The sequence below is a fragment of the Chlorocebus sabaeus genome, chromosome X (genome assembly GCF_047675955.1).
Source record: "Chlorocebus sabaeus isolate Y175 chromosome X, mChlSab1.0.hap1, whole genome shotgun sequence".
Lineage (NCBI taxonomy): Eukaryota > Metazoa > Chordata > Mammalia > Primates > Cercopithecidae > Chlorocebus > Chlorocebus sabaeus.
In genome coordinates, this window is record NC_132933.1 from 130,059,404 (window position 1) to 130,084,686 (window position 25,283).

The window sequence follows — 25,283 nt, forward strand, 5'->3', positions numbered from 1 at the left end:
CCTTTTTTTGTTCCATATGAAATTTAAAGTAGTTTTTTCTAATTCTGTGAAAAAATTCGGTAGTTTCTTGATAGGGATAGCATTGAATCTATAAATTACCTTGGGCAGTATGGCCATTTTCATGATATTGATTTATACTATCCTTGAACATGGAATGTTTTTTCTATTTGTTTGTGTCCTTTCTTATTTCCTTGAGAAGTGGTTTGTAGTTGTCCTTGAAGAGGTCCTTCACATCCCTTGTAAGTTGTATTCCTAGGTACTTTATTCTCTTTGCAGCAATTGGGAATGGGAGTTCACTCATGATTTGGCTCTCTGTTTGGCTATTATTGGTGTATAGGAATGCTTGTGATTTTTGCCCCGTGATTTTTGTATCCTGAGACTTTGCTGAAGTTACTTATCAGCTTAAGGAGATTTTGGGCTGAGATGATGGGGTTTTCTAAATATACAATCATGTGATCTGCAAAAAGAGACTATTCGACTTCCTCTCTTCCTATTTGAATACCCTTTATTTCTTTCTCCTGCCTGATTGCCCTGGCCAGAACTTCCAATACTATGTTGAATAGGAGTTGTGAGAGAGGGCATCCTTGTCTTGTGCTGATTTTCAAAGGGAATGCTTCCAGCTTTTGCCCATTTAGTATGATATTGGCTGTGGGTTTGTCACAAATAGCTCTTATCATTTTGAGATATGTTTCATCAATACCTACTTTATTGAGTGTTTTTAGCATGAAGGCGTGCTGAATTTTATTGCAGACCTTTTCTGCACCAATTGAGATAATCCAACTTCCCCTTCCCCTAACACATAGACACATGTAACCCCAAGATAGTCTCTCACTTTGCACAGCCTTGGTTTATTCTGACATCTCCCTTTTTGCCCAGGTAATCTCTGAATCTTCAGGTTGTTCCAAACATACTCATTGTCTAAGTTGACCAACTCATCCCAGTTTTCCTGGACTTTCCAATTTCAGTAATGACTGTCTCTATTCAGTTCCAAGCAAGCTGCATAGTTGATAATGCTAAGTCTCTCTCTCTCCCTTTCTGTCTTGCGCACACGCGCGCGCGCGCGCGCGCGCACACACACACACACACACACAGTTTATTTAGTGAATGTTTATTGAACATCTAATATGTGCCATGTATTGTTCTGGATACTGGCGTTCCATCAGTAAACAAAAGACAAAGTCTATACTTAGAGGCTTTCATTCTAATAGGAGAAGAGAGATGTTAAACAAATAAAAGATACATGAAATATATCAGTAGTGATAACTACTGGGAAGAAAAATAAAGCAAGGGAGAGAGCAAAGAGGGGAGTGGATGGGTACCATTTTTACAGGCGGTAAGGAAAATTCTCTCTGGTAAGGCAATATACATACATTTTACCGTAGATAGTTTGCATGTCTCCTCTTGTGCCCTGAAATACCCAATTCATTCATTCATCCATTCATTCACACCACAAGTTTTAATTCAACACCTACTACCACTAGAAATGGTTTTAGAAATAGGGGATAAAAGAGTGAATGAAACTCACATACTCCACATACTCATGGTTGTTTTATTACATTACTTTTAATGTCAGAAACCACAATTACTTTTGTGCCAGCCTAATATAGGCAAAAAAGACTTGATCCAACAGTTGCACAGATACATTTATATTAGTAAATTGTGATAAGCTCTTAGAAGGAACTAAATGGGGTATGATGGGCATTTAACAGCAGAATCTAATTCTGATTCAAATGTTAATAATGCTTTCAGTAGAATTAAAACCTGAGTCCCAAAAGACTAGCAGAATTAGCCAGTGAAGGAGAGTTTGGGAGGAAAAAACATTCTTGCAGAGGGAGCAGCAAGAATATGAAGCTCTGAGGAAGGAAAAGAAAAGCTTATTCTGGAACAGAAAGCAAGCCCATCTGTCTGTATAGCAGTGAGCGATAGGAGTGCTGGGTGATAAGTGTTGAGCAGAGGGTAGAGACTAGAGCAAGGAGGTCCTTACAGTCTAGAGAATCTTGATCTTGGCTGCACATTGGAGTCGCTTAGAATTTTATAAAATCCGGACACCTGGTTTCCTTCCCAGAAATTCTGGTTCAAGGTGTAGATTAGGCATTAGGTGTTACAGAGTTTCCTTGGTGATCTGAATATACAACCAAGCTTGAGATCCACTGCTGTAGGCTGTGTGAAAGTTTGAATATTTCCCCCAAGTGTAACCTTTGAGCTGTTTCCTTGGACAGGAAAACCTCACCCCAGTTTTTACTTGTTGGAACCCTACATGTATTTCCCAGGTTCAAGTGGTATCTTTTTTTTGAGGTTTTTTTCTCTTTCCCTGGCTGAAGATAATCCTCTCATTTCTCTTTGCCCTTTGATGTTTTTAGATACAGCTTTGAAGAGCATCAGAAACTAACATTATAATTAGTTTTGCAGATGACTTTGAAGTGGCTTTTTTGTTTTTACCCATCAATTGCCTCATCTGTCTTTGCCTCATTCCCATTCTCCCATTCTCCTCTCTGCTGCTCAAGAGCTTAGTATGTAGATTTGACTGCAGTAGGTATTAGGTACGAGTTTATTAAATTGAATAGACTACCAGCTTAATAGGAGACAAATGCACAAGACAGTACAGCATCTGTAAATCTTGGATTTACATTCACGAGGATAAATAAGCTTACATCCACTCACATTACTTGGCTGTCTTTGAGATAACCACAGGCCAAAGTAATTGTCATTTTTGATTTAGTGTTGTAAGCCAAGATGAAAAAAAGATGGTGTTCTTCAGGCTCCAAATTTGATCTTACTTTAATGGTTTTATTTTCCATTATACCTTTTAAAACTTAGGAATAAATATGCCGCTGAACTCTTCTTTATTTGTATTTTTCTGGTGAACGATACATCTAAATAGTGTTCATTTGCTTTGGATATTCTTGGCATCATTTTTATTTAGTGCCTCTGATCTTGTTAAAGGTAGAATCCATTTTTATTTTTTAATCATGAATTCTGTCTTTGATAGTGAGTTACTGAAAAAGGAGTAGATAAAACCTGAACTATCCAGAGGGAATTTCCCTGGCCTGCTTTGTGGAGATAGCCCAACATCAGGCTGGGTTATTAATCATGCCGTTCTTTATGGATCTCAAGTTCTTGTTCTTTCTCCTACTGTTGAAGCAAAATAGAAGCACTTAAATGAAAACTCAAATAAATGGTTTACATCAACATTCTTGCATGGAAATTAAGCATATATCATTCCCTCAGTGATCTGCAAGCATAGATGTAGAGAGAAAGGCAGAAGATTTCCTTTCTGAAATTGCTTTGTCAATTTGACTACCTTTAATAGGAGGTAGTACAAAAGTGAATTCAAATAGAGTTAAACAGTAGGGAAAGATTTTATTTCACTAACCAGAAAGATGAGAGATGGGACAGCTCTGGGGCTGATTAAATCAGAAGCTCGGTGACCCTTTTAAGGATTTGAGTTTTTCTAATTTCTGTTTGCCATCCTTCCCGTTTCAAGCTTTTCAGGCTAATTTCCCTCATAACAGTGAGATGGCAGCCTCACTTTCAAGAATCACATCCAAACTCAACAATGTCTGGAAAAACATTCCTTGATCTTCTCTGGTCTCCTTTTTTAAAAAGCAAGTAAATATTTACCCCAAAGTTTCATCCTCCTTCCCCACTGAGAAGACTTCCTCTCACCATTTCATTGACTAAAATTATGTAACAAATTCATGTCCAAAACAAACAAAAATGATATCACCCCTGTAGGTTCATCTCTTAGGGCAAGTTTCTAAAACACACAGCCATCACTTCTCAGTATTTTGACTAAGATCAAATACAGTGTGTAAAACACATGGCCCTGTGGAGGAGGGGAGATCATTGAACAAAACTGAGAAAAAGTAATAGAATAAAAACAGATGGAGAGAACAAAGTAACAGTGTCTGCTATAACTGGCATGGGGTTGAAAAGACATCAACTGTAGACCATTATATTTTATCTGTAAGAAGGTTTTAACATTAAAATTGGATGGTTTCGAAAGCCTACTCTAATTTTTTATTTTCAATTTCAACTTTTGTTTTAGATCCAGGGGCTAATGTATGGGTTTCTTACATGTGTATATTGTGTGATGCTGAGGTTCGGGGTACAATTGGACCTGTCATCCAGGTAGTGAACAGAGTACCCAGTAGGTCGTTTTTCAACCCTTACCCCATCCCTCCACCTCTTGGTAGTCCCCATTGTCTTTTATTCCCATCTTTATGTCCATGTGTACCCTCTATATGTTTATTTATTTATTTTTAATTTCAATTTTTATTTTAGATATTGGGGACACAGGCCTGGCACAATGGCTCACACCTATCATCTCAGCACTTTGGGAGGCTGAGGTGCGTGGATCACCTGAGGTCGAGAGTTTGAGACCAGCCTGACCCACATGGAGAAACCCCATCTCTACTAAAAATACAAAATTAGCCAGGCATGGTGGCACATGCCTATAATCCCAGCTACTCGGGAGGCTGAGGCAGGAGAATTGCTTGAACCTAGGAGGCAGAGGTGGTGGTGAGCCGAGATCGCACCATTGCTCTCTAGCCTGTTCAACATGAGCAAAACTGCGTCTCAAAAAAAAAAAAAAAATACTGGGACACATATGAAGATTTGTTATGTGGGACTATTGCATGATGCTGAAGTTTGAAGTATGGATGCTGTCACTCTGGTAGTGAGCATAGCACCTGATAGGTAGTTTTTTTAACCAACTGCCCTCCTCCACCCTCTAGTAGTCCACAGTGTCTATTGTTCGCCTCTTTGTGTCTGTGTGTACTCAGTGCTTAGCTCCCACTTATAAGTGGCAACATGTGATATTTGGTTTTCTGTTCCTTAATTAATTTGCTTAGGATTATGGCCTCCAGCTCCATCTATGTTGTTGCAGATGACGTGATTTCATTCTTTTTTATGCCTGTATAATACTCCATAGTGTATATGTACCACATTTTCCTTATCCAGCTTTCCACTGATGGGCACCTGGGTTGGTTCCATGTCTTTGCTGTTGTGAATTGCTCAATGATGAACATATAAGTGAATGTGTTTTTTTGATCAAATGATTTATTTTCTTGTTGGTATATACCCAGTAATGGGATGGCTGGATCAAATGGTAGCTCTGTTTTAAGTTCTTTGAGAAATTTCCAGATTGCTTTCCTCAGTGACTGAACTAATTTACATTCCTACCATCAGTGTATAAGTGTTTCATTTTCCCCACAGTCTTGCCAATATCTGTTTTTTTTTTTTTTTTTTTTTTTTTGTCTTTTTAATAATAGCCCTTCTGACTGGTGTGAGATGGTATGTCATCATGGTACTGATTTGCATTTCTCTGATGATTAGTGATGTTGAGCATTTTTTCATGTTTGTTGGCCACTTGTGTGTCTTCTTAGAAGCGTCTGTTCGTGTTTTTTGCCCATTTTTTAAATGGAGTTACTCGTTTTCTGCTTGTTGATTTGCTTAAGTTCCCTGTACATTCTGGACATGAGGCCTTTGTCAGATGCATAGTTTGCAAATATTTTCTCTCATTCTGTAGGCTGTCTTGTATCCCTTGTTCACCTCCTATTTATAAGTGAGAACTTACAGCATTTGGTTAGAAAGGCTACTTTAAAAATTCATTGATTTCAAAAGTTCAAAAATGTGAAGAATAACTTCTTTCAAGAAAAAACAGCTTTCAAACTCGTCAAATTATAGACATCGAATACGTGTAGTTTTTCTGTATTCTGAGTATACCTCCATAGAGCTGTTAAAAAATTGGACGCTCAGACCTGGCCCAGAAGATTTTTAAACACCAGGCCTCAAACAAACAAACAAGCAAATGAAACCTTCCACAGTGCCTCCTAGGTTCCTTTCTTGTGCGATTTTTGTTTTTTTTTAAGACGAATTTTAGCATTGTGGACATTTTTACAGCATGTGTGGATGCAGTGTGAAAATGTGGTATTACTCGGGGGTTGAATTGAAACAGGGCTGTGAGCATGGGGTTGATCAGGAGTTGATGGTAAGAAATCAGAGTTTGAATGGGAGGTAAGAAATCAGAGTTTGATTAGGGAGAATAAGCTGCTGGCATTGTAGGGATTGACTCAGGCTGGAAAAATGATCAAATCTAATGTTAGGAGAGAGGGAGGGATGGGAGAAGGGGTTAATCAAATTGCAAAGCTGTGGCAGGGGTGGACAGCCATTTTTGAATTTGATAGCTTACTTCTAAAGGGTTATTGCCAAATAGACTGATGAATATAAAACCCTAGGATAGTAAAATCCCACACATTTCACGCCCAGAAGACAGTGTATCACATAGTGACAAGTGGGTAATTCTGTCCATTTGTAGAAGAAATCTCACATAACTGTGATGCTCTGGCACATCAAGAAGTTCAGCACACTTAGCCCGGAGTTGCCTGGAGAACCTTATGTGAGCAGCAGTGCCCAGAGAGAGACGTATGGTGGGCAGGAGTAGAAATTCTTCCTTCAGTGTATTTGATAACAGGGACCCCAGCAGGGACTGCAAGTCATAATCATCATGTTTATCTTTTCAGGTAAATAGAAGTTTTTACTTTCTTGTCATACCTAGTCAGACATTTTTTTCCTACTGCTTAATTCTCTTTGCTAGTACCAAAATATATACAGGACTTTTGTGTCTATGCTGATAATTTTTCTCTTACTGTTCTTGTTTTTTATTGATTAATATATTTTTGCTCAATATTTGTATCAAACTTATATTAGCTACATCAAATGATAATTAACTTCCTCTCCTTTTTTCTTTGAAACATTTTGTATGAGATAGGACTTACAAGTTTCCTGAATGTTTAGTAAAGACTTGCTTGCAAAATCATCTGGCTTTGTTATCTTTTAAGAAGTAGAAATTGCTTTGTTTTTTTCATATAATTTAGTTTCTAAAATATTACTGGTGTTTGTACATTTTCTGGGTCACGTTTCTTTTCTTAATTTGTTTTATCCATCCCCTCAAGCATTTATCCTTTGTGTTACAAACAATCCAATTGCATTCTTTAAGTTATGTTAAAATATACAATTAAGTTACTATTGACTATAGTCACCCTGTTGTGCTATCAAATAGTAGGTCTTATTCATTCTATTTTGGGTGATTTTGGCAATTATAATTTCTAGACAATTTATTCATTTTATTTTATTTTTCAACATTATTGGGAATATGATTTATATCAATGTAAGTTTCAGAATGTTTCATTTTAGGTTTACACAAGCTTTATTATTTCTCCAAAGATAAGATAATTAGCCCTAATATAACTAACGAATAATAGAAAGCCATATAATAAAGCTGAAAGATGAATCAAGCTGGATATATTTTGAGGATCAGTATAGTGGGTTTTGGGGTTGAGGGTATCCAGAGAAATTGAAACATGTTAGTATTTGGAAAATGCTACAAATATTGGTTTAGCAGGTGGCAGAAATATATGAGTGGAATGCTGATTTGCACTAGGCAGCCTCATCTCTTGCAACTCAAAGTGGGAAATTGCAATTCATACTCATTTAAACACGAATTCACATGTATTGAAAGAGGAGTACTTAAATAGTAATGAGGTAACGGGGATATTCACGCAAAAGGTGAGCTTTCCGAGGGCAGGGGTTTTTGTCTTTTTTGTTCCCTGTTCTGTTACCAGGAACTAAAACAATCCCTGGCACATAGTAGGTGCTAAATAAATATTTGAATAAAGAAAAGAATGACAAAAATCCAATTTAATCCTCATAAAAATCTTGGAATTATAATCGCAAATATTTACTGTGTGTTTACCCTACATCGGATATCATTCTAAGTCTTTACATGTCTTAATCTAAATCCTTATGAGACAGGAAATTGCATACATATAATAATCACAATGAGTTTCGTTGTTAAGTGTGAGAAAGTGATTCAAAAATAATAAGACGAAAATCGGCCAGGCGCAGTGGTTCACACGTGTAATCCCAGCACTTTGGGAGACCCAGGCAGGTGGATCACCTGAGGTCAGGATTTCGAGACCAGCCTGGCCAACCCAGTGAAACCCCATATCTACTAAAAATACAAAAACTAACTGGGCATGATGGCAGATGCCTGTAATCCCAACTACTTGGGAGGCTGAGGGGGGAGAATGGCTTGAACCCGGGAAGCAGAGGCTGCAGTGAGCCAAGATTGCCCCACTACACTCCAGCCTGGGTGACAGAGCGAGACTCTGTCTCAAAGGAAAAAAAAAGAAAAGAAAAGAAGGGCTGTGGTTAGTTTAAAAGTACAGGGATGAATTTCCAGCACTGCTGGATCAATGTTTTCAAAATCTTCCTGTCTTCTTTTATCTCTGTTTCCCTCAACTCACCCCGTGAATTGGCTAAAGTATCCACAGCTCATCTCAGGCTTAACTCATCATCTTTGTGTATGAGTACATGATCTAATATTTTGATGTAGTAGGTGGGATTCAATGTAAAAATCTAAATAATTATTTTAAAATTTAGTTTCAAAAAATTCCTTGCATCTTCACATAAGCTCTTTAATATATTTCCTTCATTCTGATTAAGCTAATTACAGAGTGGGTTATATTTCTCTTTTTTTACACTGGTTGCCCAGGAGATTAAGTCAAACTATAAGCTTCACAACAAACAATACATTTTGTTCGTGTTTTAAAAGGTCACTGATTGATTTACATTGTTTTTTTTTGTTGTTGTTGTTTAAGTTAACTATTTTAAAAATATTGTAGATCAATACGTAAATATAAGAAATAGTACAGAGATATTCTTTGTATCATTTACTCAATTTCCTTCAATGGTAACATCTTTCAAATCCACAACACAGCATGACAACCAGCATATTGAGACAGTCAAGATACAGAACATTTATTTCCAATGCCACAACTATCCTGTTGCCCCTTTTGTTAGCCATACCCGCTTTCCTCCCACCCTCCTCAATACCTTCTTAAGTCCTTCCAATCACAAATCTATTCTCCATTTCCATAATTTATACTTTCAGAAATATATAAATGTATAGTATATAACCTTTTAAGATTGCCTTTCTTCACGTAGAAAAATTCTTGGAGACTTGTGGAAAATCAGGCAGGTTCCTCCATGGATCCATAATTTGTTTCTTTTTATTGCTGAACAGTATTCCATAGTATGGGTGTACCACAGTTTATTCCGCATTCACTTATTCAAGAACATCCATGTTATTTCCAGTTCTTGTCTCTTACAAATAAAGCAGTAAAGCTCTATAAGCATTTGTACACAGCTTTGTTTTTGGTTTTGCTTTCTGGTCTAAGTAACTTTTTATTTGTTTATTCATTTATTTTTCATTGACAAATAAAAATGGTATGAACTTATGACCTACAGTATGATATTTTGAAATATGTATACATTGTGAAATGGCAAAATCAAGCTAATTAACATGCATTATCTCACTTACCGTTGTTTTGTGGTGAGAACACTTAAAATCTAATCTCTTAGCAATGTTCAGGTATACAGTACATTATTATTAACTATAGCCATCATTTTGTGCAGTAGTTCTCTTGGGCTTATTCCTCATGTCTAACTAGAATTTTGTGTCCTTTGACCAACATCTTCCCCATTTCCTTTATCCCTTACCGGCCCCTGAGAAACATCCTACGACTGTCTGCTTCCATGAATTCAGTTTTTTTCAGATTCCACATATAAGTGACATCATGTGGTATTTGCCTTTCTGTGCCTGGCTAATTTCACTTAACATGCTATCCTCCAGTTTCAACTATGTTGACACATTAGGATTTTCTTCTTTTTGAAGGCTGAATAGTTTTCCTTTGTGTATGTATATATTTTTTTGCATGAACACAAGTCTTAATTTCTTTGAGATAAATGCTCAGGAATGCAATTGCTAGGTCATATGATAGTTGCATGTTTAGTTATTTCAGAAAATTCTAAACTGATCACTTCTCAGCCTTTTGGCTAAGATCAAGTGTAGAAAATTGTAAACTGTTTTCAGTGTGACTATAGCATTACACATTCCCACCATCAATGTATGAGTTATCCAGCTTTTCCTGTTTTCTAATGTCTGTATTTAATACTATCACTTTCCTTCTGAGTACTCCTTCAGCTATGTCTCACAGGTTTTGATATTTTGTATTTTTGTTTTCATTCTATTTAATGTATTTTTATTTCTCTCGAGACTTCCTTGTTGATACATTTATTATGTCCTTTGTTTTCAGGTGTTTGGGGATTTTTCTTGCTATTTCTGTGTCATTGATTTCCAGCTTCATTCATTGTTGGAGAACACATTCTGTGTGATTTCAATTCTTTTGAATTTGTTGAGGTTGTGTTCATGGCTTGGGACATGATGTATCCTAGTACGTGTTTTGTGGGCACTGAGAAAAAGGTGTATCATGCTCTTGTAGGGTGAAGTGTTCTATATATGCCAATTACATCTTGTTGATTGATGGTGTTTCTGAGGGTTTCTATATTCTTGTTCATTCTCTGTCTACTTGTTTTATCAATTATTGAGAGAAGGGTGTTAAAGGCTCTAACTATTATTGTGATTTCTTTATTTCTGCTTTCAGTTTTTATCAGATTTTGCTTCACATAATTTGTAGCTCATTTATTTTGTTCATACACACACAGGATTGCTATGCCTTAGTGGATTGACCCTTTTAGCATCATATAATGTGCCTGTCTGTCACTGGTGCCTTACTTTGCTCTAACATCTATATTATCTGATATTAATATAGTTACTACTTCTTTTATTATTATCTTCATGGTATATCTTTTCCCATCCTTTTATTTTCAACCTGCCTTTGTCATTATGCTGTATTTGAAGTAAGTTTCTTGTAAACAGTATATAGGTGGATCATATTTTAATGCACTCTGTGCCTTGCTATCTTTAATGTGGTGCATTAAGATCATTTACACTTAATACAATTATTTTGTGCTAGGGCTAACTCTGCTATTTTATTTTTTGCTTTCTCTTTTTTCTCTTTGATTTATATTTCTGTCTTTTATTTTTCCTGCTTTCCTGTTGGACTTGGACTATGTTTAGAAATCCACTTTGATTTATCTGTAGTGTAGTATTCTCTCTACAGATTTATATAGCCTCTTATTGCTTGAGATACATGTATATGTATGTGTGTGTATGTATATGTATACATATGTATATTCTCGTAACAGTTTTCTGTTGTCATCATTTTATCAGTTTAAGTATAGAAACCTAACATGTCTCTTTAAATCCCTTTACTCACCCCATTTATAATAGTTATCTTATATATTGCCTCTACATACATTTAGAACCACATCATATGGTGTTACAATTTTTGCTTCAACCATAAAATATAATTTTAAAAACTCAAGAGGAGATGGAAGGGCTATTGTATTTACCCATATTTTTGCCTACCATATTCTTTCCTCCTTCCTTACATGCCATAGTTCCTTTTTCAAATCACTTTTTTTCCTCTCTTTAGAAAACTCCCTGCTTACATTGTTTTCGGGTAGTTCTGCTTGCTGCAAATTCTTTTAGTTTTTCTTCACGTGAAAATATTTTGATTTCTCCTTCACTCCTGAAGGAGATTTTCAAGTATAGGATTCTGGGTTAAGAGTACTTTTCTTTCACCAGTTGAAAACCTTTGTGCCGTTTCCTTCTGGCCTATATGATTTCTGGTGAGAGATCTGTTGCCATACAATGTTTTTTCCTTAGAGGTAAGGAATTGTTTCTCTCAAGCTGCTTTCAAAAATTTTTTCCTTCTCTTTAGTGTGCCAAAGTTTAATTCTTATGTATCTTGATGTCATTTTCTTTGAGTTTATCCTGTTTGGGATTTTTTTTGGAATATTTAATCTATAGGGTTGTGTCTCTTGCTAAATTTCAGAAGTTTTAGCCAATTGTTTCTTTGAGTAGCTTTTCGGCCCTTCCCTCTTTTCTTTTTTCCAGTTTACCCATGACACGAATATTAAATACATTATTTTGAATTCCACTACATATATTTTTATTTTTTAAATGAAACATTTCCATTTGTGAGTAAATAGATACAGATATTATGCATAGATATATTTGGTATTTCAAACTTAGGATTATATCCAGGTTTTTGTTTTTGTTTTTGTTTTTGACAAAGTCTCACCATGTTGCCCAGGCTGTAGTGCAGTGGTGCAATCTCAGCTCACCACAACATGTGCCTCCCAGGCTCAAGGGATTCTCCTGCTTCAGCCTCCCGAGTAGGTGGGATTACAGGCACATGCCACCACGGCCAGCTAATTTTTGTATTTTTTGTAGAGATGGGGTTTCACTATGTTGGGCAGACTGTTCTCAAACTAGGATTATATCCAGCCTTAATTGGAAAGTGTTCACGGTACATATAAGAGGTAGAATATTCTATAATTTAAAAATTCTAAAATTTTTGAATTTTTTTTTTTTTTTTTTTTTAAGACGGAGTCTCACTGTGTCACCCAGGCTGGAGTACAGTGGCCAGATCTCAGCTCACTGCAAGCTCCGCCTCCCGGGTTCACGCCATTCTCCTGCCTCAGTCTCCTCCCAAGTAGCTGGGACTACAGGCGCCCGCCACCACGCCCGGCTAGTTTTTTGTATTTTTTTTTTCAGTAGGGACGGGGTTTCACTGTGTTAGCCAGGATGGTCTCGATCTCCTGACCTCGTGATCCGCCCGTCTCGGCCTCCCAAAGTGCTGGGATTACAGGCTTGAGTCACCGCGCCCGGCCAATTTTTGAATTTCTAAAAATGACTTTGAATTCTGAAATCAAACTATGATAATTCATCCAAAAAGGCAAGACTGGCAAACAACACAAAACTGTTTGATGTTCCAAAGAAGAGCTTTTCTGTAGTTTGAACTAATTTGTTTTGCCAATATGGCTTTCAATAATTGAGATTTAATATGGGCTGCATTTTGATACCAATTTGTTTACTTTGAAGTAATTTAAACTGATATAAACCTGCTCAAAAATATTTAATGTTTATAAAAATACCTCAGCAAAAATCCAAATAAGGCTTTAGTTTTGGGATTTGACCAAATATAAAAATAATTACTTGTAGGAGGTCATAACTGCTGTAATTTAAGTAATGAAGGTAGTATTCATTACTTGTAGGAGGTCACAACTGCTGCAATTTAAGTAATGAAGGTAGTATTTTTTCTTTTTTATTATTATACTTTAAGTTCTAGGATACATGTGCACAATGTGCAGGTTTGTTACATATGTATACATGTGCCATGTTGGTGTGCGCACCCATTAACTCATCATTTACATTAGGTAGATCTCCTAATGCTATCCCACCCCCCTCCCCACTCCCGACATAGGACCCGGTGTGTGATGTTCCCCTTCCTGTGTCCAAGTGATCTCATTGTTTAATTCCCACTTATGAGTGAGAACATGCGGTATTTGGTTTTCTGTTCTTGTGATAGTTTGCTGAGAATGATGGTTTCCAGCTGCATCCATGTCCCTACAAAGGACAGGAACTCATCCTTTTTATGGCTGCATAGTATTTCATGTTGTATATGTGCCACATTTTCTTATCCAGTCTGTCACTGATGGACATTTGGGTTGGTTCCAAGTCTTTGCTATTGTGAATAGTGCTGCAATAAACATACATGTGCATGTGTCTTTATAGCACCATGACTTACAATCCTTTGGGTATATCGCCAGTAATGGGATGGCTGGGTCAAATGGTATTTCTAGTTCTAGATCCTTGAGGAATCGCGATACTGTTTTCCACAATGGTTGAACTAGTTTACAAACCCACCAACAGTGTAAAAGTGTTCCTCTCCAGTACCTGTTGTTTCTTGATTTTTTAATGATGGCCATTCTAACTGGTGTGAGATGGTATCACATTGTGGTTTTGATTTGCATTTCTCTGATTGCGAGTGATAATGAGTATTTTTTCATGTGTCTGTTGGCTCTATGAATGTCTTCTTTTTAGTAGTGTCTGTTCATATCCTTTGCCCACTTTTTCATGGGGTTGTTTGTTTTTTTCTTGTAAATTTGATTGAGTTCTTTATAGGTTCTGGATATTAGCCCTTTGTCAGATGAGTAGATTGCAAAAATTTTCTCCCATTCTGTAGGTTGCCTGTTTACTCTGATGGTAGTTTCTTTTGCTGTGCAGAAGCTCTTTAGTTTAATTAGATCCCATTTGTGAATTTTGGCTTTTGTTGCCATTGCTTTTGGTGTTTTAGACAAGAAGTCCTTGCCCATGCCTATGTCCTGAATGGTATTACGTAGGTTTTCTTGTAGGGTGTTTATGGTATTAGGTCTAACATTTAAGTCTCTAATCCATCTTGAATTAATTTTCGTATAAGGAGTAAGGAAAGGATTCAGTTTCAGCTTTCTACTTATGGCTAGCCAGTTTTCCTAGCACCATTTATTAAATAGAGAATCCTTTCCTCATTTCTTGTTTTTCTTAGGTTTGTCAAAGATCAGATGTCTGTAGATGTGTGGTATTATTTCTGAGGGCTCTATTCTGTTCCATTGGTCTATATCTCTGTTTTGGTACCAATTTCATGCTGTTTTGGTTCCTGTAGCCTTGTAGTATAGTTTGAAGTCAGGTAGCGTGAGGCCTCCAGGTTTGTTCTTTTGGCTTAGGATTGTCTTGGCAATGTGGGGGGTCATTTTTGGTTCCATATGAACTTCAAAGCAGTTTTTTTCCAATTCTATGAAGAAAGTCATTGGTAGCTTAATGGGGATGGCATTGAATCTATAAATTACCTTGGGTAGTTTGGCCATTTTCACAATATTGATTCTTCCTATCCATTAGCATGGAATGTTCTTCCATTTGATTGTGTCCTCTTTTATTTCACTCAGCAGTGGTTTGTAGTTCTTCTTGAAGAGGTCCTTTACATCCCTTAGAAGTTGGATTCCTAGGTATTTTATCATCTTTGAAGCTATTGTGAATGGGAGTTCATTCATGATTTGGCTCTCTGTTTGTCTGTTACTGGTGTATAAGAATGCTTATGATTTTTGCACATTGATTTTGTATCCTGAGACTTTGCTGAAGTTGCTTATGAGCTTAAGGAGATTTTGGGCTGAGACAATGGGGTTTTCTAAATATACAATCATGTCATCTGCAAAGAGGTACAATTTGACTTCTTCTTTTCCTAACTGAATACCCTTTGTTTCATTCTCTTGCCTGATTGCGCTAGCCAGAACTTCCAACACTATGTTCAATAGGAGTGGTGAGAGAGGGCATCCCTGTCTTGTGCTAGTTTTCAAAGGGAATGCTTCCAGTTTTTGCCCATTCGGTATGATATTGGCTGTGGGTTTGTCATAAATAGCTCTTATTATTTTGAGATCGTTCCATCAATACCGAATTTATTGAGAGTTTTTAACATGAAGGGCTATTGAATTTTGTCAAAGGCCTTTTCTGTATCGATTGAGATAATCATGTGGTTTTTGTCTTTCGTTCTGATTATATGCTGGATTACATTTATTGATTTGCGTATGTTGAACCAGCCTTGCATCCCAGGGATGAAGCCCACTTGATCATGGTGGATAAGCTTTTCGATGTGCTGCTGTATTTGATTTTCCAGTATTTTATTGAGGATTTTTGCATCGATGTTCATCGGGGATATTGGTCTAAAATTCTCTTTTTTTTGTTGTATCTCTGTCAGGCTTTGGTATCAGGATGATGCTGGCCTCGCAAAATGAGTTAGGGAGGATTCCCTCTTTTTCTGTTGATTGGAATAGTTTCAGAAGGAATGGTACCAACTGCTCCTTGTACCTCTGGTACAATTTGGCCGTGAATCCGTCTGGTCCTGGACTTTTTTTGGTTGGTCGGCTAGTAATTATTGCCTCAATTTCAGAGCCTACTATTTTTCTATTCAGGGATTCAACTTCTTTCTGGTTTAGTCTTGGGAGAGTGTAAGTGTCCAGGAAATCATCCATTTCTTCTAGGTTTTCTAGTTTATTTGCGTAGAGGTATTTATAGTATTCTCTGATGGTAGTTTGTATGTCTGTGGGGTCGGTGGTGATATCCCCGTTATCATTTTTTATTGCATCTATTTGATTTTTCTCTCTTCTTTATTTTCTTGCTGGAGGTCTATCAATTTTGTTGTTCTTTTATAAAAATCAGCTCCTGGCTTCATTGATTTTTTTTGGAGGGTTTTTTGTGTCTCTATCTCCTTCAGTTCTACTCTGATCTTAGTTATTTTTTGCCTTCTGCTAGCTTTTGAATGTGTTTGCTCTTGCTTCTCTAGTTCTTTTAATTGTGATGTTAGGGTGTCAATTTTAGATCTTTCCTCCTTTCTCTTGTCAGCGTTTAGTGCTATAAATTTCCCTCTACACACTGCTTTAAATGTGTCCCAGAGATTCTGGTATGTTGTATCTTTGTTCTCATTGGTTTCAAAGAACATCTTTATTTCTACCTTCCTTTCGTTATGTCCCAGTAGTCATTCAGGAGCAGGTTGTTCAGTTTCCATATAGTTGATCGGTTTTGATTGAGTTTCTTAGTCTTGAGTTCTAGTTTGATTGCACTGTGGTCTGAGAGACAGTTTGTTATAATTTCTGTTCTTTTATATTTCCTGAGGAGTGCTTTACTTCCAATTATGTGGTTAATTTTGGAATAAGTGCGATGTGGTGCTGAGAAGAATGTATATTCTGTTGATTTGGGGTGGAGAGTTCTGTAGAGGTCTATTAGGTCCACTTGTTGCAGAGTTGAGTTCAATTCCTGGATATCCTTGTTAACTTTCTGTCTCGTTGATCTGTCTAATGTTGACAGTGGGGTGTTAAGGTCTCCCATTATTATTGTATGGGAGTCTAAGTCTCTTTACTTGCTTTATGAATCTGGGTGTTCCTGTGTTGGGTGCATATATATTTAGGATAGTTAGCTCCTCTGGATGAATTGATCCCTTTACCATTATGTAATGGCCTTCTTTGTCTCTTTTGATCTTTGATGGTTTAAAGTCTGTTTTATCAGAGACTAGGATTGCAACCCCTGTTTTTTTTTTTTTGTTTGTTTTCTGTTTGCTTGATAGATCTTCCTCCATCCCTTTATTTTGAGCCTATGTGCGTCACTGCATGTGAGATGGGTCTCCTTTATACAGCAAACTGATGGGTCTTGACTCTTTATCCAATTTGCCAGTCTGTGTCTTTTAATTGAACCATTTACCTTTAAGGTTAATATTGTTATGTGTGAACTTGATCCTGTCATTATATTAGCTGGTTATTTTGCTCGCCACTTGATGCAGTTTCTTCTTAGCATCAATGGACTTTACATTTTGGCATGTTTTTGCAATGGCTGGTACCTGTTGTTCCTTTCCTTGTTTAGTGCTTCCTTCAGGATCTCTTGTAGGGTAGGCCTAGTGGTGACAAAATCTCTAAGGTTTTGCTTATCTGTAAACCTTTCTCCTTCACTTATGAAACTTAGTTTGGCTGGATATGAAATTCTGGGTTGAAAATTCTTTTCTTTAAGAATGTTGAATATTGGCCCCTACTCTTTTCTGGCTTGGGGAGTTTCTGCCGAGAGATCTGCTGTTATTCTCATGGGCTTCCCTTTGTGTGTAACCCGACCTTTCTCTCTGGCTGCCCCTAACATTTTTTCCTTCATTTCAACTTTAGTGAATCTGGCAATTATGTGTCTTGGTGTTGCTCTTCTCGAGGAGTATCTTTGTGGCATTCTCTGTATTTCCTGAATTTGAATGTTGACCTGCCTTACTAGGTTGGGGATGTTCTCCTGGATGATATCCTGCAGAGGGTTTTCCAACTTGGTTCCATTTTCCTCGTCACTTTCAGGCACACCAATCAGACGTAGATTTGGTCTTTTCACATAATCCCATATTTCTTGGAGACTTTGTTCATTTCTTTTTACTCTTTTTTCTTTCCTCTTCTCACTTCATTTCATTCATTTGATCTTCAATCGCTGATACTCTTTCTTCCTGTTGATCGAGTCAGTTACTGAAGCTTGTGCATTTGTCACGTAGTTCTTGTGTTATGTTTTTCATCTCTGTCAGTTCTTTGAAGGACTTCTCTACATTGGTTATTCTAGTTAGCCATTCGTCAAATCTTTTTTGAAGGTTTTTAGTTTCTTTGCTCTGATTACATAGTTCCTCCTTCAGCTCTGAGAAGTTTGATCAACGGAAGCCTTCTTCTCTCAACTCGTCAAAGTCATTCTCCGTGCAGCTTTGTTCCATTGCTGGTAATGAGTTGCGTTCCTTTGGAGGGGGAGATGTGCTCTGATTTTTTGAATTTACAGCTTTTCTGCCCTGCTTTTTCCCCATCTTTGTGGTTTTATCTGCCTGTGGTCTTTGATGATGGTGACGTACTGATGGGGTTTTGGTGTGGGTGTCCTTTCTGTTTGTTTTCCTTCTAACAGTCAGGACCCTGAGCTGCAGGTCTGTTGCAGTTTGCTTGAGGTGCATTCCAGACCGTGTTTGCCTGGATATCAGCAGCAGAGGCTGCAGAAGATAGAATATTTCTGAACAGCGAGTGTTGTTGTCTGATTCTTGCTCTGGAAGCTTTGTCTCAGGTGTGTACCCCGCCGTGTGAGGTGTGAGATGTCGGTCCACACCTAATGGGGGATGTTTCCCAGTTAGGCTACTCAGAGGTCAGGGACCCGCTTGAGCAGGCAGTCTGTCCATTCTCAGATCTCAGCCTCCATGCTGGGAGATCCACTGCTCTCTTCAAAGCTGTCAGACAGGGGCATTTACCTCTGCTGAGGTTTCTGTACTTTTTGTTTAGCTATGCCCTATCCTCAGTGGAGGAGTCTACAGAGGCAGGCTGGCTTCCTTGAGCTGTGTTGGGCTCCACCCAATTCGAGCTTACTGGTCGCTTTGTTTACCTACAAAAGCCTCAGCAATGGTGGGCGCCCCTCCCCCAGCCTCGCTGCTGCCTTGCAGTTAGATCTCAGACTGCTGTGCTAGCATTGAGGTGGGCGTTGGACCCTCTGTGCCAGGTGTGGGATATAATGTCCTGGTGTGTCGTTTGCTAAGACGCTTGATAAATTGCAGTAGTAGGGTGGGAGTTACCTGATTTTCCAGGTGATATGTGTCTCAAGTTCCTTTGGCTAGGAAAAGGAATTCCCTTCCCCCGTGTGCTTCCCAGGTGAGGCGATGCCTAGCCCTGCTTCAACTCTTGCTGGTCGAGCTTCACCTGCGGACCAGCGCCAAGTGTCTGACACGCCCCAGTGAGATGAACCCGGTACGTCAGTTGAAAATGCAGAAATCACCTGTCTTCCGTGTCGCTCCCGCTGGGAGCTGGAGGCTGGAACTCTTCCCATTCTGCCATCTTGGGCGTCCCCCTGGTAGTATTCATTTTTAAGACAAACTCACTACCAATATTTACAGTGATTAATCTAGTTAGAATCCAAAAATAAAACAAAAATGGGATGAAATAATCTGTTACTATTAAGTTGCAATCAGAAAGAAATTGTAATTCCTATGAAGCCAAACTCAATTCCGTTCAAATAGATAGTGATTCCTTCCATTAGTTGCAAGGAATCTGACTATAACCATTAGAGTAGACAGAATACATGAGCTCCTATGTCAACACTACCAGGGACATAATTCCAAACACAAATGTGTGTAGTTTTCACAGAGCCATAATAATAAAAATTGTGGTACTGGCTACTATGGTCTACTAAATGTCTAGTAAGGTAGACCTTTAGACCAGTAGAATAAAATAGAAGGCCTACAAATAAGTCTTTGCATATATAATCAAATGATTTTTGACAAGGGTACCAAGAAAATTCAATGGGAAAAAGATAGTCTTTTCAACAAATGGTGTTGGGAAAACTGGATACCCACGTGCAAAGAATAAAGTTGGATTTTTACCTTACAAAAATTAACTCAAAATGGATGAAAGACCTAAATGTAACAGCTGAAATGATAAAGCTCTTAGAAAAAAACATAGAGGGAAAGCTTTGATTTGGCAATTATTTCTTGGATATGACACCAAAAGTACAGGCAACAGATGATAAAATAGTGGCCAGGTGCGGTGGCTCATGCCTCTTATCCCAGCACTTTGCGAAGCTGACATGGGAGGATCACTTGAGGCCAGGAGTTCAGGAGCAGCCTGGGCAACATAGCAAGTACGTGTTTCTTTAGAAAAAGTACAAAAATTAACCGAGCACAATGATGCATGTGTGTAGCCCCAGCTTCGTGGAAAACTGAGGCAAGAAGATTGCTAGCACCCAGGAGTGAGGCTGCAGAGAACAATAATCATGGCACTGCACTCTAGCCTGGGCAACAATGCAAGACTTGGTCTCAGGAAAAAAAAAAAAAAAAAGACAAAATAGATAATTGGAACACATAAAAGTGCAAAACTTTTATGTATCAAAGGACACAATCAACAGAGTGAAAAGGCAACCTGTGAAATGAGAAAAATATTTGCAAATCATTTATCTGATAAGGGCTTAATATCTAGGATGCATAAAAGTCTCCAACAATTTGACAAGAAAGAACACATAACCCAATTTAAAAATGGGCAAAGAACTTCAGTAGACATTTTTCCAAAAGACATTTAAAAATGTTCAACAACACATGAAAAGATGCTCAACATCACTTTCATGAGTTAAATGCAAATTAAGACCATCATGAGATAGTAACTCACACCGATTAGCGTGGCTACTCACAAACAAACAGAAAATGTTTGTGACTATGTGAAGAAATTGGAACCTTTGTACTCTTACATTTTGGAAATGTAAAATGATGTGACTGTGGAAAATATTGTGGCAATTCTCCAAAAAACTGAAAATTGAATTACCTTTAATCCAGCAATTTCACTTTTGGGTGTGTACTTGTAAAAACCTGAAAATAGGGTCGCAAAGAGATCTTTGTATACTCACTTTCACTGAAGCGTTATTCACAAGAGCTGAAAGGTAGAAACAACCCAAATGTTCATCAATGAATAAATGTATAAATAAAAAATGACGTATATACCTTAAAATGTGGTGTATACCTTAAAGGGGAAGGCAATTCAGACAAATGCTACAACATGCATGATCTGTGAGGGACATTATACTAAGTGAAAAGTATAAATACTCTATGATTCCTGTTATATGAGGTACCTAGTCAAATTCATAAAGACAGAAATTAGAATGGTGGCTGTCAGGGGCTGGGACAAGTAGGGGAGTGGGGAGTTGTTTCTTAATGAGTTAAGTTTTAGTTTTGCAAGACGAAAAGAATTCTGGAGATTGGTTGTACAACAATTTAAATGTACTTAACACTACTGAACGGTGCACCCAAAAATGATTAAGATGGTAAATTTTGTGTTACATGTATTTTACCAAAGTTTTAAAGGTTTTAAAAATGTATAAATCTGCTAATTAGAAGTAGGTGGGCTTTCTTTACAAAGTTGAATCTGATGATCTAAATTAAAAAAACAACAGAGTTGAGATGAAGCATTGTTATCACTGTTTCCTGCAGCATAAGTTTTAGATCTAAAAATTAGCCAGAATATGCATTAGATTTATTGTCTTTCTTTTAACTATAAATTGAGTCTTCATAACGCTGTCCAGTGATGCTTCTATACCCAAATCAATTACCATTTCCTCTGACACGCATCCCAAAAGAATTTATTTTTTTTCAATAGAATAGTGTATGTATTGCTAGAATAATCTACTTAGTCGTACATGTGTCTGCCTCTAGAGTTTAATGTCGAGGATTATCCTTTAGATTACTTTGTTTTCTTGCTTCTTAGTATTATGTCAGGCACAGAGCAGGCAGGTAATAAACAATTTACTGAATTCATTAGGCAAACATTTATTAAGCACTTAATATGTACAAGGGACGAGAGATATTTTTATTTTTAATGTTTTTTAATGTCTTTTTATTTTTTTAAGTGATTTTTATTTTAATGTCTTTCTTTAGTGCAGTCAAAATGTCAGACAGAAAATAATCTAAAAGTTAACCACAATGTTATTATTGACCAATTAGGTTTAATACGTTTTCATCAAAAGATGTTTGATATTTTGTAGGAGACAAAATAATGATTTAGCTTATGAGAAGATAGGGCATAATTTTGGAAATCCAGGCCTCTGAAGGATGGAGGTGCGTGTTTTAGACACAAAGAATCCTCCTGGTATCTTTGAATAAACCCCATATTTGGTGGTACTGATTCTTAAAATTAGATCTGAAAGGTGCGTTTTCTGCCAGGAAAAATGTGCCTGTAACTTGCAAGTCAGTTACAAATATACTAGTGATTATAGCTAAGTTTAGCTGTTCAGTGTAGCTGTATGGGAATGCAGAACATAAACTGCTCTTATCGTGAATGCCAGTGTGGTATTCACAATTACCACAAACCTTAATATACTTATAATAAACTATTACACCACTATTTTTACATTGAGTTTACATGCAAGTGTCCTTAGTAATTGTATGTTCCCATTTATTCTCACATTGAATAATTATATGTAAGCAATCCTTCTGAGTAAATAATATCATCATCTATATTAGTTGAATGAATATATGTTCCATTGTTTATGGAAGGTTTAGTGGCACCAATATCTCTTAAGTTCACATCTTTGAAATATGTCCAATTTATTAAAAATCTAATTTTTAATTTTAGTTTTTAATTAGAATCTGGAAGTATGGTGTTTAAAATAAAGATTAAGACCAACAGGAGCCTAAATCAGGTTAAAATGAAAGAAATGTATAAACTGAACAGATTCAGATTAGTGAGATCATCAGCTTTCATTTTACAAGCTAAAATAAAAGTCTGGGGAGTTTATGGTTGGAATCAAAAGGGACTTTTAAAGCTTAGAATTGTTCTTTGTGTTTCCATGTTCAAGAAGTACAAAAATATGAACATAATTATAGTGTTCAGAAACATTGACTTTATGATAGAGAATGACAGGGGTCTCTATTTCGAGAAGGCTAGTGGAACCCTTTTAATGACCCCTGATTATTTTAAATATACACAGTTAGAGTCAGTCATGAGGAACATCTGTCCTTATGAGTAGTAAATTAATTATTCTGTGACATGTTTTGACTTAAGTTCTCTACTGAATTTGGAGTCAGGATGGGAACTGGGGATTGCCTATTACAGTTTCATTAAGTATATAAGAGATTTGAAAATTGCTCAGAAGTATTTTTAAGACATCATGATATTCCTGCAACTTCATGGAATTATTTCCTGTGTTGGTGAGGGTTTTCTAACCAAATGAACCCCAGGAGTATGTACAAAACACATAAAATATAAGAAAAGTGGCAATGGGCTGACTGAAAACATCAGGGAATTAGAAGTTTTTCAATGGCAGAAAATTGACTAATTTGAAAGATATAAGAAATATCCATGGATCTATAATGAGACAGTGTGTTCCCTCCCTTAACCTATCACCAGGATGGAATTGGGGATAAGAGTAGTGGCTAGAACTGTAAACTCAGGCACTAGTTTCTATGATTGTTAGCTTCTTTCTGCATGACTAGAGTGGAGAGGGTATCTGGGCTTATGATTATTTTGCTGCTCCTTCCATATGCTAAGAAAGAGCTGGAAGTTACTTGGACTCTACTTTATCCCTATTTTAAGTCTCACTACGATGTAAGTTTCAGGTGGCTGCAGCCTTTATTTTACTCATTGTTTTGTCACCTGCACCTACCATACCATTGGGCACATTCTTGGTGCTCAGAACTATTTGTTAAGTGAATATAATGAATTAATATGGACTTATGCCTCGTTAGAAGCTATATCAAGAGAGAACTACAAACGAACTGGTCAACATTAGTAAGTGGGAATTCTGGGTGAGAATCCAACGTCATTTAGTATAGCCTGATGGAACATCCCAGCGGTACGGAACACACCCGGAACAAGCATTTTAGAAAGACCTATTTGTTTTGTAGAGGATCATGTAAATTGGGGACTAATGAGAAAAACTGGCTTGAATCTAAGTTAAACAGCTATTTCCTTTGGTTTTCCTTTTGTAACTTTTCCATATGTTATGCTTAGAATTATCATCCCAACAGGGAAACCTTTCTTTCGTCTCTTTTTTTTTTTCCCAAAATCAAAAAAGAAAGTCTGGGTATAAGTTACAGTAAACTCATACCATAATCTTATTGATATTATAAAGGAAAGTAATGCTAAACTCATACCATAATCGTATTGATGTTATAAAGGAATCTTACTATGTCTATATTCCTGGAAATGGTGTGTGTTTGTGCGTGTATGTGTGCACACGTGTGTGTTTGGTGATGAAGGAAGAGGTACTAAATTTTTATTGTGCTCGCGCTGGTATTATTATTATCTTTAATAATATCTTTAATTAATTATCCCTATTATTATCTTTATTAGTTCTCATCAACTTTTATTATAGGGCCACTGTTACTTAATACTTAGGCATGATTTATGATTCTGGCTCTCTGCTATACTCTTCACTATTTGTTACCAAAATACAATCATTAAACAATGATGCTGGCAAAATAAAATCCATTAGAAACAAAACTACTGTGTCAGAATTCAATGAGCATCATATGAAAAATATAAAATAATAATTGTTTAAGTACAGTTTCAGAAAAAAACTTTGGAAATAGTAATATATTTATAAATTAGAAGAAACCATAATGTATTTTAGGAAACTACTGCATATTTCATTTTTTCTCTATTTGCATCTCTGTTACCTATCACTACACACATTTGAGTATGGATGTCATAGTATATAAACTGAATCATAGAATAGGGCTGAATTTGCCTGAGAACAAAAAATTCATATGCAAAATGAGTAAAAATAAAGTCATAATATTGTATTAGAAGTTGCCGAAGATAAATTTACATCATGCAATGTGTATATTTTTCTAATGATTATGTGTATCTGATAGCTATTACACATTTTAAAAATAAGCTAGAGAAAATAGAGTCTGAAATATGTTTTGAATTCCAGTTACAAATCTGGCATCTTCATGATCTTGTTCAATGCTTAGTTCCATGATTAAGCTTTCTAAAAAAAACAACAAAAAAACTGGCAAAGATGGTCCTAAATCACTTGACTTCCAATGCAGTGTTTCTTCTACCTCAAGTTGCTTTGCTAAACAGTGGTATCACTTATAACTTCTTTAAATGAACATGAGAGAATTTCCTGTTGATTTTTGAGCAATGCAATTAATATGTACAAATTGACAATACCCTTAACACTTCTTTGTAAGAATTTTTTAAACAGGTACATGTTTTATACCAAGAAAAGCTAACGAATATAAATATTTATTCTCTCTTACACTGAAACTCTTCTGACAATGTAAATTTACTTATGCTTGTAACAATATACGTTTTTGGCATATGTAAACAAGACTTGTACCCAGTTTAAGTTTAAGTTTTACTTGGTTTTAAATAAATTATGATTTTTAGAAGGCTTTTCTTTTTCTTTTATCTTCCTTTTGGCTATGAAGAAAATTGATATCTATACCAAACCAAGTATGTAAATAGTCAGAAAA